Consider the following 17617-nt stretch of genomic DNA (forward strand, 5'->3'; position numbering starts at 1 on the left):
TTAGACTATTGTATAAAGCTTCTATGTCGTGGTCCAAATGCATTTACACAATTTATTTATGTTTTGATCATAACACGGCTAAATGATATTGTGAAAAGGCTTTTAAACATTAGCTTAGAAGTTTGAGACTTTTTCATAATAAAGATGATGGTCAAGGACGATGAATTCCTATCTCTCTTTCTCTATCTCGAACAATTTTTGTTGTTGCTAGGTCTGTTTCATTGTGGCAGTGAAAGTGTCAACACGCGACAAACTGTTCCATACATGTCCTTTATGTATGTACACCCAGGGCATCTTTTCATCATCATGTGGAAACTGCATTATGACTGATGAGTATGATGAAAAGTATAGATTATGCAACCCGTTTTAATTGCATGGAGGATATGCTGTACAAATTAAAGGTTGTAATTCTTGTCTTGAAGAGGTGTGTGACTCTCATCCTAGGGGCCACCACCTATGCTCCAATTGTCATTATGATAAATGTAATCAGTGGGAGAATACATATCCCGGTATGATTGGAAAGAATCCTAACCGTGATTTTAGTTTATTGCTACGCAATTTGTATCGTCGTGGTTTTAGATTGTTCTGGGAGGAGGAACCAGGTCAACGATTCAACTGTTGGAACAACAAAAGAATATGGTTTCTACGTCATCGTTGTGAAGTAACCGGGTGTTATGATTATAAGCCCACTGATTTTTTTTTGGCTGTGACGGAATGTGATTCGACACTTGAGGACACTGTTTGTGAAATTGCTTCAAATAAGAAAATTGAAACATGTGAATTCTATAGAATGAATAAGAATAGTATCATTGACTATACAAAGAGATATGCAAAGAGTAAAGTTACACTCTACTGTAGAAAATGTGACCCTGACATTGAATTATATCAGGATTAGTACACTGTGAATTCAGATAATCTACCTGCACTACTTGTTGTCGACAAATACCTAGTAGCGGATGAAATCTAAAGAGTAGAAAAGTCGTTTTATCATGTTTATAAATTTTTTTTATTAATAAACAATTTCACATACATCTTTTGAACATTTTATAGTTAGGGCACTAAAATCAATATTAAATCCAGTTGTAAGTATATTCTCCTCTATAAAGTCATTTAATCGAGGTAAGTCAACGTAGATGTTGAGAAACTGCTCGTAGGTGTAGCCACGACATCTGAACATGAAAAAGAGTAGTGCATGAAGGCCAAATGTCTTAGTCGTTAAATCCTGTACTCTTCGTTGATTTTGAATAATGGTTTTCCCCCTGCTTTCAATAAAGTTGCTGATGTATGGAGCGTAGAATTTATACGAAAGGCCAAGAGGATTAAAAAATTCAATATTATTCGCTGTTTGAAAGATGCATAGCCAATGACCGGTCTTCAAAGTCGATGGACTGCTATTAACAATGGTAAGGGAATTGTTAACACTTGGAATTTTTTCAATGAAGTCCGATGGTATGCAGTAGGACCTGTACTGGCACATGTATGGATTCACACTAAATACGTTGATTATTTCGTGTGTGTTCATGGTGCTAGGTCTAGTAGAACACTGCCGTCAGGTGTGATTTCCCAATAGGGTTCAAATTGACTCAATGATATTAGCGTGATACTCTCAGTCAGAGCATTGGCAAATGTACACTCTAAACGTACATTCCTGTTCGTACTCTGCTCATATCCAGTGTGCTAGACAAGTCCAAAACAATAACCCCATGATTTTTTGAAAACATTGAATCGGTTATTCCATTTTCAAATAGTTGAGAGTCATGATCTAGGGATTGCATGGTCAACTCGCACAGAGTTCTATAGGATTTTTTGTCAAATGATAGAGTGTACAGTGGAATACCATTCACTTTGCACACGAGGCTAGATAAACCGAAAAAGCTAAAATCATGGGGGGATTCAGTCAAGGATCCAACTGCACTGACACTCTTCACAAAGGCAAAAGCCAATTTTGATGGGATTTCTCAATTGATAAATGATGAATCGCTATAGCTACGAGAGCCGTTGGCAATGTGACGTTAAATGGTGATTGTATGGGGGACAAGTTTTTTAATGTTTCGGCCAGTGCTCAGTAGCTTTTCTTCTAAATGAGAAGCAGGGAACTTATCCTTGTGTTTCTGGATAGGGAGAATGGCCGAAGTGATTATAACAGGTGCATCGGGTGCTATAGAAAGTATTTTTCTCGGAAGGATATTCGATGGGGCCATCTGTAGCTTTATGACGGCCTTAACATTGGGGGGTAACAAATGGGATGTGTTCACTACCTCATGACTTGATATCCCAACCAGATGATACACTTGGGTGCCTACTGTAGTCGACTCACCGATGGCACCACCATCTGACTGATACTAAAAGAACGATGACAGTTCTCGGATCTCTTTGTATGCCTGCGGCGTAATCCTACAAAAGTGTAGGTAACTGGAATGGTTGGATAAGTTTGTTCGGTGTGTAACCAAAGCCCAGCTGATGAAGACTATCAGTTGCTTTAATTGGGCGTGTATAAGATAGTTTTCATAGGAGAGACCATTAATAGCAGGTGGAATTTCAGTACAAGTCTTTGTCCAGTCTGCAATGTTTAGATAAATAAATGTTGAAGACAAATCAATGAAATAGTCATCATTGGAAAATATTTGAAAGTGTATCTTTCCTGAGAAGGCTTGTTGGGGATGAAATTATTGATAGAAGCCATATTTGGCACCAACATGAACATTTTCAACTTTGAATAGATTCACTGATAAACTAATTGATGGATATGATTTCTTGTGGGGGAGATAAGTCATCTTAAGAGAAGAAATCCTTCTTTGATCTAACAATCTTTTTCTTCTTCTTCTGCTTATTGGCATTCGTTGTTTTATTCCTCGAAGTCCTTGTTGATGTCCTTTGTTTCCTGCTTTGGTAGATACTGATGAGTGAATGACACAAACGCATCCTTTTAAACCCTTCCCCATTTTGTTTAGAATTTAGTTGCTTGTTATCAGTTCTTTCTGAGGGTATAATATTGTCCAGAACTCTTTCCAAGAAAATTCATTCTGACCCCCATATAGGTAGAGTGAAGGCAGCAAAAGGCGATGAATAAAGTCCGGGATGTATTTTGGCCCGGAGGAGTGCAAAACAGACTAACTATACAGAACATCTATCAAAACCGTAGCAAGAAAGTGCACAATGACCCTAGTAGTAGTCCAATCCATTGTCTATTTGACGTAGACTCAAAGCACCGACATAACAATCGATATCAAGACAGACAAATGGAATTCTCCTATTGTTCATTTTAGGTGATTGTGATGTCGTTGACAATGGGTCGAAAATGACATGTAATCACTGCTAGGCTTTTAGTTATTGCTAGAGGATCACCCAATTCACTTCTTAGGGTTAACTGGCATAGTTACAAATATGAAGTTTTTACAGGAACATATTGAAGATGTTTTATATTATAGTGATGAACAAGTATATGAGATGTTTTTCGTTCAAGAACACGTAGGAGGGAGACATTTGAATTACCGACTCTCGATGTTTCCACAAAGGATGCATAGATAAATATGCAAGAGTCCGAGAAAAAACCAGGTGGATAATCAGCAAAAATAACTTGATCCATCCCGTAAACGGTGCCAGCATTTTTCCCATTGATCATATTCTGTTTAAAGCCAAGAACATCTCTCAGATTATCATTGAGAATAATTGTTTAGGTGTCAACAGGTGAGCTAATGTAAATCCTATTATGTTCCAATGAATAATTAAAATGAAATGTACCATTCCTGCGATATGAGATTTTTCTATTGATTGTACGGAACAAATCCCCCATATTATCATATTCAATATATTTCAATTTGACATGTGGATAGTCACTAGATTTAAGTGCTTCAACCCATTCATAGTCGACATAGCCCAACCCATTCATAGCCCAATCGAATGGTATAACTTTTATATTATTCACACGATACTTTCTCAGGATATCATAGGTATTTTTGAGAATACAGTCGACAAGAGCCACTTCATATGCACCGTCAAATTTGATGGCGGGGGAGTTTTGTCCAAAAATCACTTGTTATATTCAAGTTATTGTAGAGAGGATCAGAAACGTTGGACATGAAAGTTATATAGTAATCATGGGGCATTGTCAATATCTTCAACACCGATCCAAGAATCAAAATCAGAGTTGTATCCTAGCCACCGAACAAGTAACTGTTTCTTACCCCTGGGAGTACGTGTCTTTAATATCTTTTCAATTTGATAGATTTCACTAGCATTTTTAAATTTTTGCAGTTCATAGTCATAAAAGCCACCGAGAATCACTTCATCTTTGGTATCACGCAGGCGATAAGTTATGGGTTTAGTGTCTAGGATTTTTGCCAATTTAAAGAGTTTGGTGGACCACAAGTAATTCCCCTTTTCAAAAACATTAGCTGTTCTATTAACTCGAACGGTATCACCAACATTGAATTTATTTTTCTTCTTCTTGACAACCGATTCATTGGAATACTGTTGAAGAAAGGTGTCAATTGTATCATGATCAGAATGATGAACTTCCGTTGGCGTAGAGTTGGACGACGAGCGATGGGCCCGTTGATTATGAATCCACATTTTTTTTAGTAGATCTCGAATATTAGCTGACTCATTTTAAAATTAGAACTTCCTTGAAATAAAAAATCGAACATATCTTATTAATCTTTCGAACATTGTAGCATTTATAGGACGATGGTTATTAGGTATCCGTTTCCTATATTTATCCAGTACTTTTGCACCATGGGGATTAACAAATTCACTACCGCGATCCGTTTGAATTTTTTTATACGAATCCTGTTCGAGAATACTTTCAATGGCCTGAGCAACTTCAACGCCTCTCTTTGATCGCAACGGAATTGCATATGCATAACGACTAAAACACTGATTGCAAGTAGAATGTACTTGTACAGCGTATTGTGACATCTTTGAAGCTCATCTAGAGTCAGGAGATCTGCTTGCATTATATTCAATGGGTAAAAGGCTTTAGTTTTTCGATATTGATGGCACGAAGTCTATGATTTCTATGCAGAGTGTAACTTGATTTATTTTGTAGATAGTCTTGTACACTTGTAGTGTGAACACCAGAGACTTTGGGAAAGAGTGGTCTAATGGGGGGGTTTATTAAAAAAGTTGTTTATTTATACATTTTCTGATGTTTCCTCAAAAGGAAAATTTCAATTAATAAATTCAATGGGAAGTTTAGTTAAACTCTTGTTTGACGATTCGCGTGTGGCTTACCTGAGTGGAGGCAGAAATTCTAAGGCTGGGAGCTTACATCGACAGTTCAATTAGGGAGCTTACACTAACGGCCATGCTGAATCGAAATCAGGTTGAAGGGTTTCAATTTCCCTTGGGAGCGAGTGGAGCCATAAGGACTAGCTATTCTGAGAAATATTAACATAAGGAGAATAGAGTAAGAAAGTAATGTGTTTATTATTACTCACATAATTGTCGCAGAGCTTCGGTTATATCAACGCATTTGCAATATAAGACACTAATACAAACCTGTCATCTGGGGTGAATGCAACGCCAAAGCTAATGCACTGATACAAAGTTTTCTCGAAAGTTTGTCATGAATAGAGTGGCACTAATCTCACAAAAGACTCCAAAAAGACTGGTGTAAGACTAACAAGAAACTCATAAAGACTCGTCCAAGACTGCTAAAAGACTCCTGTAAGACTCCTGTAAGACTCCTGTAAGACTGCTGTAAGACTGACTCAAAATTGCTAAGTCCTAACTATCTATCCTCTCCAATTTTGCCAGAGGTTACGTTAGGGCGTTACTAACAAGTATATTTTGCTACTTCTATTGGTTCAATTGTACCTCCTGTATTACTATTGGAGAGAGATACACCAATTGGCTACTTTAAATTTAACGAGATTAATAGTTGTAAGATTGACACATCAGAATTTTTCCTGTCATGCAAAGTTTAACTCACATTGTTAAAAGATTCAATTCTCTTTGTTGGCACTGAGAGGAATGCACGAATTCTTTCTTTGATTATAAAGAAACATGAAACTTTTTGATAACAATTGAATTTAGATTTGAATTTTGAAGATTCAAATTTCTTTATCGGTACTGAGAGGAATGCACGAATTCTTTCTTTGATTATAAAGAAACATGAAACTTTTTGATAACAATTGAATTTAGATTTGAATTTTGAAGATTCAAATCTCTTTATCGGCACTGAGAGGAATGCACGAATTCTTTCTTTGATTATAAAGAAACATGAAACTTTTTGATAACAATTGAATTTAGATTTGAATTTTGAAGATTCAAATCTCTTCATCGGCGCTGAGAGGAATGCACGAATTCTTTCTTTGTTTATGAAGAAACATGCAACCTTTTGATAGCTATGTAATACTTAGTTTCATTAATAAATTGACAAGTGATAGCTCAAAGACTCAATTCTCTTGGTCGGTAGTGAAAGAAGTCACGACTTCCTTGGATTCCTTATTGAAACTAATCATGTTAAAAAGTATTGTCTATTTGAACAATAGGAATTGTTTGAAATGAACAATAGAAAATTTTGTGACATATTGGTCACGATTCCCGTGATGTCCTTAATTGTCTCACATAGCTGTGAAGATCCGATATTTAATTTTGTATGAAAAACTATGAATATTTCCTTAGTCAGAAAGAAAGGGGGTTTGAAAATTGATCCCATTACATATCATCCTTCCCATTCTTAACGATGTCCTCATCGTTGTGTTATGCTCTCTCTCTACACTTTCAAGTTTGATTTTTATTTAAAAGAATTTATCTTGCACTCATTACTTGAATCAGCTCTGTTTTGATAATATTCCTATATATTTTTTTCATATCCCTGATTGCTCTACTAGACTCTACATGTAACAACATTACTTTAAAGTTTTATCGCCCACTCACTCGATTTGGTGAAGGGGCCAAAGAGTTTTTATTGACTAACACAATGGGTTGTATGATTACATAATAATTATTATTTCCTCCACCTAACACTAAGTTTACCTTCACCTGATACGATTATCTTATCACTGAAAATGGTACATATTTGTCTTTTCTAATACTTGACTATACTTCCACCTGACGCTATAATGATACGATTATATTTTTATTCCTTCACCTGATATGCTAATACTTCTACCTGGTTTTAATTAACTAAGTTCTGCTTTTATAATTGCTTTATTACTTAACGTGGTACATGTTTGCTACTTCTAATGCTAGTTTATACCTCCACCTGACGCTATATTGGTGCGATAAGTATCTGACTTCAAAATCCTCTAACTACATCTAAAAATCTAATTACAATGTACTAATATGTATGAATTACAATAATTTGCAAGAAAAATTTGACACATTAATAGGTTTAAATTTATTGTTTGATTGCAACACTGAGTTTATGTAATTTACGCTTATTTTCATTTGTGTTATGAAAAATTTTTCTATTATCACTAAAGTTATAAGTTAGATACATAAGACTTCACACTTACTTCATCATTCTACGTGTCTATAATACTCACATACGTTGTCACTTTACTTTGAGCTTCCATTCAGTTAATTGCTGTGTTGGCTAATTGTCTATGGTTTGCCTTTTTGGTGTTTAGCTTTTTGGCACTAGTTTCTGGGTATGAGTGTCGTACACATGACAACTTGCACAATATTGTCCGTGCGTGGTTGGCTACGTCATATACGAAGGGTTGATATAGTAGATTCGTTGAAATGTTTCCTTGGTATATAACCCTTTGGGAATCATCACATGAATTGGGTATCTTGATCGTTGGGCTGGGTAGCTCTTCTTGGGCACATTTATCCTCGGGAAAACCTAATACTCGAACAGTCTGTGTTTTCCATAAATTGTTCACGTTTTAGTCCTTCTTTTATTTGAACTATGGGCTGGGATACAACATTTAACGTTAACTATGGTAGGATCAAAACTTGATCTAAGGGCCTTGGCTCGACGCATTGTCTTTGATTCCCAGTTAAATGATTCACAATTATTGAGGGCCTTAACATGGAGATAAAAACAATAATAACTGTTTGGTTCTCTTCTCTGAACGCTTCATTTTGGGAAAAATTTTAGCACGTACAGCTTATGTTTTCCCGCAAAATTGATTATGATTGGTCCTTCATCTCAGGGAGGATAGTTTGGTCTTGTGACATCTAATAATCATTAGTTAGAGTCAGAACTTAAACTTTTGATCTTGGTTAACATATTGTGTCTGAAATGGGGCTTAAGATATATGGTCCTTGAGGGATTGACTCTAGAGTTATTCTTGGTGCTCCAAAAATTTAATCTTAAGAGCCTTGCCGTCTAAGGATAGTTATTTGACGGGTATTTATGCAGTTTTACGACATGACTGGTCGAGGTGGTTTTCTACGTAATTATTAGTTCATATATATATCTATATATAGGGTCCATGGTTCACCGATAGTGGTTGGGGTAGTATTACCTTGTACTAGGCTTGGTTGACTTGGATTGTCATCAGGTCATATTTTTTCAGGGATTTCTTTGGTGAGTACTTTTCGGTGGTTGACGAATGATGAGAGTAGATGCTACTGGGTTGTATCCGTGTTGCGTGCTGGTACACCAATGATTAAGTTGCACTGGTTACTCTGCTTCCTAGAATATAAATATCTGGGCAGGATCACATGCTCTTTGCAATTACACAAGTTAAAACATATATAACAACAATACACAGTTTTCCTAATATTCTGCGTAGACTATTTGTTTGAAATAATAGTTGTGATTAGTGGCACTAATAATATCAATTTAGTACGTGTACAGTTAAACTCAACGATAAAAAAAATAAGGGCAGATTTCATGCCTTTACATGCATGTAGTAATCATTAGATTACTAAGATATAAGCGCGGTAATCATAAGAAAAATGATTATGTTTACAAAAATAACACTATAAGATTTTCAAGATTGGTGACTATATGTATACACGTATATATGTGCATTTGGCACATGTTCAATATTCAATGCATTTTTAAATGTTATTCAAGGCTCATCTACTTTAGCAGTTACTTTTCTATTATATTACTATTTGCGAGGTAGGCAATATGGTTTATATGAGAGGTCTTTACTTACTATAAATTTACAAATCTTTATTGTCTATGCGCGTCCATGCCGCTTAAGAAATATATCTTTTGCAGCTGCATGGGTTTGCAAAAAAATACGTGGAAATTTGGGATTGGACATGGCACGAATGAGGACCTCTCTTCTCCTTCGCCTGATGCTGTCCTCCCTTTTTTTTGCTTAAGGGTTATCAAGGAGTTCCGGGTTTAGGTTTTGCATCTCAATTACCTCGATATGATCTGTCTTTGCTCCTTTTCTACGTGTTATCATAATTCTTCCGTAATTTCGGCTTAATAACGTTCATGTAGTTAGAGAGATCATGAATACTAAACCTATCGTCAGGAGAATATTCCACCAAAAAGTTGTTGAAAATAGTCCGTATTTACTTTCTACGTACATTAATCTTTGGTCTTCATTAGTGAATAGGGGAATTTGAGAGTCTAAGGCTTCTCTTATTTTCGTCAGAGGTAAGGTTCCCTTGATATTCTCTATTTTTGACCATATTGTGGCTTTTACTTCTTCATTTTCAATATTAGGAATTGTATACGACAAATTCAAAGGTTTGAAATTTACCACCTTGGGACTTTTTATATTAGTTCTCGTGGTTATTAGTGGTGTTTGTAACGTGGCTTCTTTGGTTACCAGCTGGCATCCTTGTTTTATTGTTATTGTTTCCACATCTTGTAATTGTAATTCACTTCTGTAGCTTGGATCGATTTTTTCTGTGTTATTATAGCAAGAAATGGTCCCAACTGTTTCTCTTGGAACCGAAAACAGCCACAGATCATTCCTAAGATGAATAAATATTTCTCTTTTAGTACTGCCTACTAGTGCTTCGCATGAGTTAGGGAATGTCTTCTTGTTGAGTCTCTTTTAGAAATATATCCAACATACATGATCCGGGTTTCACATTATAAACTGGCAGTGTTAGTTGACCTACTAGGTTTTTGAATGCTACGCATTCCTTTGGATCCTGTGGGTTTGCTCAGGGATATTTTCTCCTATCTTGATCAACTAGCATGTACTTCGCTTCGGGGGTGATAGTCATAAACGAATTAATTCTACCTATATTGGCTGGAAACGTAGAAATTTTATACAAGTCATATATTGATTGTTGATTTATCAACGGGATTGTTACTACCGCAAATAATTGTTCGTTTATCTCTGTGATGTGAACCTTCAGCTTGGTGTAATAGTAAAATAAGTTTGCTACTTCCGGTTCTGTTGGTAAATGTAGTCCGAACGTTAAATGCGTCTTTATTTCATCCAAGATACTTTTTAGGTTCGAAGGGTCCACTAGGTCTTACGACAAGGTTCCTCCGGTAAGGGCAAATAATGCGAATTCAAACTTGCTAACGTCAGTTGCCAGGTTAAGTAATGACATTGTCACTATGTCTAGGGATACCATGGTGAGGCTTGAATCGGTAATCACACAATCTACTTCATTTTTCAAATAATTCATTATGTTTACTGTCTTTGATATTTTCTTCGAGATTGCCTCAATTTTGTCTCTCTGGTAATTGGCTATACTGGCTTGTATTTTTTGGGCATGTAGGGTTATGTTCATGGCGTTATTTAGTTTTCCTACGTTTTCCCTTAGGATATTTAGGTCCTCTTTGGTCGAGAGCCCAAATAAGCGTGTGGCTAATTCTCCCAAGATTGGTATTAGACTAGCTGATCTGCGGTATTTGCTTTTTCGAAAGAATACTTCGAAGATTCTCGTGGTACTTTGCTTCAACTTTTGTATTTCTGCATTGAATAATTCAAATAGTGCTTGCAGTCTCTGTCTATATAATATTAGAAAAGATTGGTGAATCGATACTCTTAGAGCGTTTTTCTCGTTTAGCTCAGGTAAAGGTTCGATATCTTCTTTTGCTGGCTCATCGGCCATTGCTAATCTAGCACAGTCACGTTTACCGTCTATTGTCCATTCTTATGTGCGTAGTCATCTTCTTCCTCTTTCTCATAGTTATTTTTTCTTTCTTCGGGTTTTACTACTTGTACCCTTATTGTTTGTGTCTCGGTATGTCTTACTGGAGTTCCTGCCTTTAGGCCTATAGTGAATATGAAATTCGGCTGGGTATGCGTAAACGTGGGCCCTTTTGTCCAATTCCATTTTGTAATTGTGGTTGGTTTTAGATAAGTCAGCATGGTCAAATTTTCAGGTGATTGGTTACTAAGTGCGTTAATTTCTGGGATTCTGTTCGTCGTAGTTTCCGACATTGAAGATTGTATGTCTTTTACTGGGGTCTCATATGTAGGCGTGGTTGTTTTGGTGACTTTTCTTTTTCTTTCAGTAGGCTTTTTATTCTTATCATCTTGCTGTGTATTTGAGAATTTTAATTCCTTTAGGTTAATAATTTGTCTGTAATCCTTTTCCTTTGTGAGTTTTGATAATATTTGCTTTGTAATATTTTGTTCAGCATGATTTTGCCATAACTCCTTGAGAAAAGTCCATAGGCTCGGTAGTTCATTTAGCATTGCGTAATTTCCGTCGTAGAGTTTATTTCTGGAAGTTGCTAAGAAGGAACCTGTGGTATATTTTGCTGTAGTATATTCGCTTTTAGATCCGTCCACATTACTTAATTCTCTTTTCCTTCTGTTTTCTCTGTTGTTGGGTCCTAGGGCTTTATCGATTTCTGCCATTTTCTTATCAAAGTCGTCTATTATGAATTTCGACTTTAGTTTGGGAAGAATTGGTGGTAGATTTCCTTTACTTTCCTTATGGTGCATGTCTTTCGTGGTCTGCAAGCTTTTATCCGATTTTTAAGAATAGGAATATGGAATCCTTTAATTCATTGGTGTTTTTCTTCAGTCTCATTACCTGTTGAAATAGGGTTTCAAACGGTTTGGGATCCAGTTTCATAAATATTTTCCAAGCATTGGGGCTTGCAAGTAACGAGTTCTCATGTTTGAAGATTATTCCATGTTTTACCATATCTTGGGCTATAGTTTGGGAAATGAAGATTGTTATGACCTTTGTTATCCATATCCTTTTTGCTGTTTCTAGAATTAATATTTCATTAGACATTATATAGGAAAACTTCTTATTATTGATAATTGAACGAGAACTTAGATTCTTATTCATTGTTCTTCTTTTTTTTCTTTTAGGGAAGGAAACAAGGTACTAATTCTGATATTATATTTATATTATTTTATGATAGTCTTTGTTGCCCGAAGGAAACAAGGTGAGATTAAGATTTGTTGTCGTACAATTTGTTACTTTGCTTATGGTTATCGTACTGTTGATTCTTAAGCTGGGGGGATAGATATTTTAATTACTTTCACGTAAATATTTTTGTTTTAACATAAAAGTGATTGGGTTAACTTTAATTATTTTGATTGTGACAGCTTTTTGGTTTTCTTGATTACTTTTGAATTTGATTGATAAGTTTTAATTCTTTTAAATACAATTTCATTTCTTCTTGCTCTATATAGTACACTCTTCGGGTTATACAGATACTGTTTGTAATATTTTATTTCTTGGAGGGGGTCATGTTTCCCTTGATATTTTACACAGTTTGGATTTCCTTCAATTTTGTAAACTAATTTTTGCTTTTTACATTTGTCAAGGAGTAATAAATCTGTCTGACAAGGACCTTTAACATACCAGTACCGAACTTTATATTGTTTTTGTAACTTTCTTATTTCATGTTGAACAAAATGGAGGTACTTGCCCTTTCTGCTGTTGTATTTTATTCCTAGCTTCCCTCTTGCGGGCCGATATTTGGGTGTATTTGCTACACGTAATCCAAAGATATATGATCCTATGCTGTATTCTCTTAAATCGTATTTGACATCCCATTTCTTTGAAAAAACTTCTTCCCCTGATTTATTCACAATGATCATTGCCGCCGAGTATGTGACATTTTCTTTGGCATGTTTTATACAAATGAACTCTGTGTCAATAATTGTTTGGCCATTACTCTGAAATGAAAGGCAGTTTCTATTAATTTCTGTCTAGTTAATAAGTTTTTTTTAAGATTGGTTATGATCATGGTACACTCTAGGTCGAGGTCAAACTACCTTTTCACCGGCATTTCCTCAATACATCGGGTGCTTATTCGTTCGACCTAGTTCGAGTCATCTAAGCTCCATATTAACCAATTTTGAGTGGAAAATAAGGTAACTTCAGGTTGAGGTTGAACTACTTTTTCACCAGTGCCTCCTTGCACCTCACTATTTGTGTGTTCGAACATAATTGCTTCCCTAAAGTTCCGTACTCTAGTTTAACGACTTTGCGGTTGCCTTATAGGCTTAAAAGTACAGAGACTTTCGAGAAACTACCTTTTTGTCAATATATTGATAATGTATTTTGATCTCGTAACATTTACTCTGATTCATAGTTTTATAAATATTAATACAACACTGGTTTATAACGCACTAACTATTTAAAATAGTGATAATAACCGATATTCATAGTTACAACGCTTTAGGTAATATTATGAGATTCTTCTAACATTCATTTTGACGAGATTATTTGTATATACAGTTTCTTCCGCTGATGTTGGGTTTTAATTTCAAAATGGGTGCATCATCCGGCAGTGCCGCCTTTGAACTTGGAGATACAAGCATATCGAGGAGTCGATAATTTTCCCATGATGAAACATTTGAGCTGAGAAATTGGAGTTCAAATATTATATCATTTTTATCGTTTTCAGGCGTATTTAGGTACATTAAATACACTAATAATTGGTTTGGGATCTGCAGACCCTCCAGAGTGGCGGTTATATCATTCCTTTGCATATTTTGTCGAATGGCTTTTTGGCACAACTGAGATAAAGACAATGGGTCATTTATTATTTTTACCACGGAGAAACTTAAATTCACGTGTGATTGGCAACAACATAGTTGCTCACGTACGACTACGTCTAATCCAGGGACTATCTTTCTTCCAAAATCTTCATCTTCTTGGAAGAAATTCAGGGTTATTTTCTCTATATCTTTATATTCTCTTGGGGTAACTTGAAAAATGGCGGATCCCATTGAAGGGTCTATTGGATATATATTATATCAATATATTGATAATGTACTTTTGGCATCACTTACTCTGATTCATAATTTTATGAACATTAATACAATACTGGTCTATAATACATTTCCTTTTTTTTAAATGTGATAATGATCTATATTGATAGTTACAACACTTTAGGTAATATTATAAGGTTCTTTTACCATTCATTTTAACGAGATTATTTGTATATACAGTTTCTTCTGCTGATTTTGGGTTTTAATTTCAATATGGGTGCATCATCCGGCAGTGCCGCCTTTGAACTTGGAGACGTAACCATATCGAGGAGCCGATAATTTTCCCATGATGAAACGTTTGGGCTGAGAAATTGGAGCTCGAATATTATATCATTCTTCCCGTTTTCGGGTATATTTAGGTACATTAAATACACTAATCATTGGTTTAGAAGGTGCAAGCCCTCCAAGGTGGCGGTTATGTCACTCTTTCGCATATTTTGTCGAATGACTTTCCGGCACAACTGAGATGAAGACAATGGGTCGTTTATTATTTTTACCACAGAGAAACTTAAGCTCACGTCTGATTGGCAACAGCATAGTTGCTCACGTACGATTACGTCTAAACCAGGGACTATTTTTCTTCCGAAATTTTCATCTTCTTGGAAGAAATTCAGGGTTAATTTTTTTATGTCTTTATATTCTCTTGGGATAACTTGAAAAATGGCGGATCCCATTGAAGGTTCGAATCCAATAGACCCTTCAAGTTGTACTTCGTAAGAGATACCTCGGCATGGAGCCTGACCGCGAAATTTAATTGCTCGCGTTCCTGCTCCTTGCCAACGTATACCCCACGTATCGGAAATCTATCCATCTTCATTTTAGATTCCCGTATGGTCACTTTTGTTATTACATTATTTTCTTATGATAGAGGTGAGTTAGGGTAATTCTAGTGGGTCACTTCTTATAAAGAGATTTGTTGATTTTGTCATAAGAGTTCCCCGGACAAACTGTCATGACAAATGGGATAAAGGCACCACGGGTCACAACAGCTGTCTGTCGGCTCCCCACGACTTATGGTAGTTTTATCCAATTTTTAAACTGTAGTTTCTCATTATGTTATGATCAATTTTCGTAACTGCCTGGTTGTTTCTCATAAGAGAGCTATGGCCCCAACGGAAACGGGATGTTATATAGACACCACCCGCCGTTTCCGCTTGGCCACAGCTTCCCACAACTGAGGGTCTATTTGTTCCGGAAGTTTTACAAATGAGGGAGTTGTAGTCCTTGCCAGGTGATGTGTTGTTATGCAATTAAGTCTCATATCCACGTAACTTTTTCTCTACAGGGGGTGAAAGTTAAGTGATTGCACGGTGGTATATTATTCACCATGTTCATCCCCGGATCTAACCTCCTATGCTTGGGGGTTCATCCATTCTCAACATTATATAACGTATGAACATTGAGTTATTGCTCTTGTTTCATCTTCAGAGTATTTCATGGGGTAGTTCGTTGTCTATTATTTATGAATTATGATTGCCAAGTATACTGAGCTGTTATTTATTATTGATAAAGAAAGAACCAAAAAAAATTTTGTTGTTACCATCCGAAACGTGTTAGGTACTACTACTGATTTTTATTTGAAAGTGTGCTTCGCCTTGTTTTAAGCGTGTTTTTTTTTAATAAAAGATTAATTAAAAGGTTAAATTAACTAAAAGGTTAATTTTTGGCAACATCTTAGTTCATTTTTTGATTCGAATCTTTTGGGGCAGTTTTTTTTTGTTAGTAGACTTACATGAATAATTTTTTTGAAAGATTAGTCAGGCTTGCATCTGTTATTTAGATTGACAGAAAACCCTATTTTTATGATTCGGTTAGTTATCATATCCCTATACACGTGTAAATCATGCCTCGCATTGTTACTACCCTTATTTATATGATATATATATATATATATATATATATATATATATATATATATATATATATATATATATATATATATATATATATATATATATATATATATATATATATATATATATATATATATATATATATATATATATATATATATATATATATATATATATATATATATATATATATATATATATATATATATATATATATATATATATATATATATATATATATATATATATACATACACGCATATACATATACATACACATACACATGTACATACAAAGGCTTGCTACCCAAATTTTCTCTTTTCCGACTAAATTTGTAATATATATATTTTCTTTTCTTCTAGGGAAATATTTCTGGCTAGCAGAAATTTATTTATCTAGTTTAACGAGTTTCCGCTCGACTATTAGGTTATTTACAACATCTTGTCGCTAAACATCACATTCTATAAAATGTCATCACTTTAATGTATTAGAGGGGTATTTTGACGAAAAAGAATTTTTACCTTTATTTTTTTTTTAGTTCAATTAATCCGCGTGTCTGACATTCCTTAGTTTTCTGTACCTTCTGGCAACGGTTGGGTTTTGGGTGTTCCTTGTGGTGCAGAGCTTTCTGAGGAATCTTGGGCCGTAGTAACATTCTCTTGGACGTCAGTGTACTGGGTCCTCATAATTATATTATTATTCGTTGGAAGATTCTGTTGGTTAGTTTGCACTTGGGGTTTTATGTGGTGATGACGAGCTTGATTTGGAATTGCAAAATATACGGGTTGGGATGGTCCTTCGTTGCAACTATTAGCAAGGAGATTTTCCAATTGGGGGCTGAGGGGTAGGTCAATTTCAACAGTAAAACATGTTGGAACCATTTGTTCTAAGTTTGAGCAAAAATCTCTTTGTTTCTGTAATTCTTTGGTAATTTCGGCATGATTCTTCTTTAGCTGTTTCTCTAAGCTGTCTTGTTGCAGCTTAATTATTTCTTTTTGTACCTTCAAGTGGTCGTACTTGTGCTGCATGTCTAGGATCTTTACTCTTTGGGGTGCCAGGAGTTCTTGTATTGCCATTGTCCCAGATAGGATAGTACTATTTTTATAATCTTGTACCTTTTTACCAATTTCCTGAGTTTTATCGTATAATACTTTTAATTTTAGGATCTGGTCGGGATAATTATATCCATCGACAAGCGCGGCGTCGCTTATTGATTCCATTTCATTCTGGATTTTGGCAATTTGTTCTTTCACCTCCATAAATTGGGCTTCTATTAATTTGTCTATTTGCTTAGTAACTAGGATCTCATTTATTTTCTTTGTAATTTTCTCGTGGGATGTCTTAACCTTACTAAGGGACTTACGCATAGTCTCTATCATACTTTTAGTTTTTGATTTTTTTGTTATCAATTGGGCCAATGATTTTCGTAGTTTTGCGCGTATTTGAAAGGGCTGATACATATTTGTTCTGTCTGTAATAGGGTTGAACTAGTTATCCCTCTTTCTGTAGGAGAGGTTGAACAATTCCTGTTTTTCTTCTCTCTTCAGGATTTTTTTTTCAAGCCGGCATTCAGTTTATCTGGAAAGATTTAACTATAAACTTTTTTGAATTTTTAAGGGTTGCTTTCATTTTAATGTCTTGTTTATATACCCCCTTTTCTTTCAAACTGCTCATTTCGATTTA

The sequence above is a fragment of the Artemia sp. Qi Xiang Cuo genome, chromosome 13 (assembly GCF_049724085.1).
Source record: "Artemia sp. Qi Xiang Cuo chromosome 13, ASM4972408v1, whole genome shotgun sequence".
NCBI classification, from domain to species: domain Eukaryota; kingdom Metazoa; phylum Arthropoda; class Branchiopoda; order Anostraca; family Artemiidae; genus Artemia; species Artemia sp. Qi Xiang Cuo.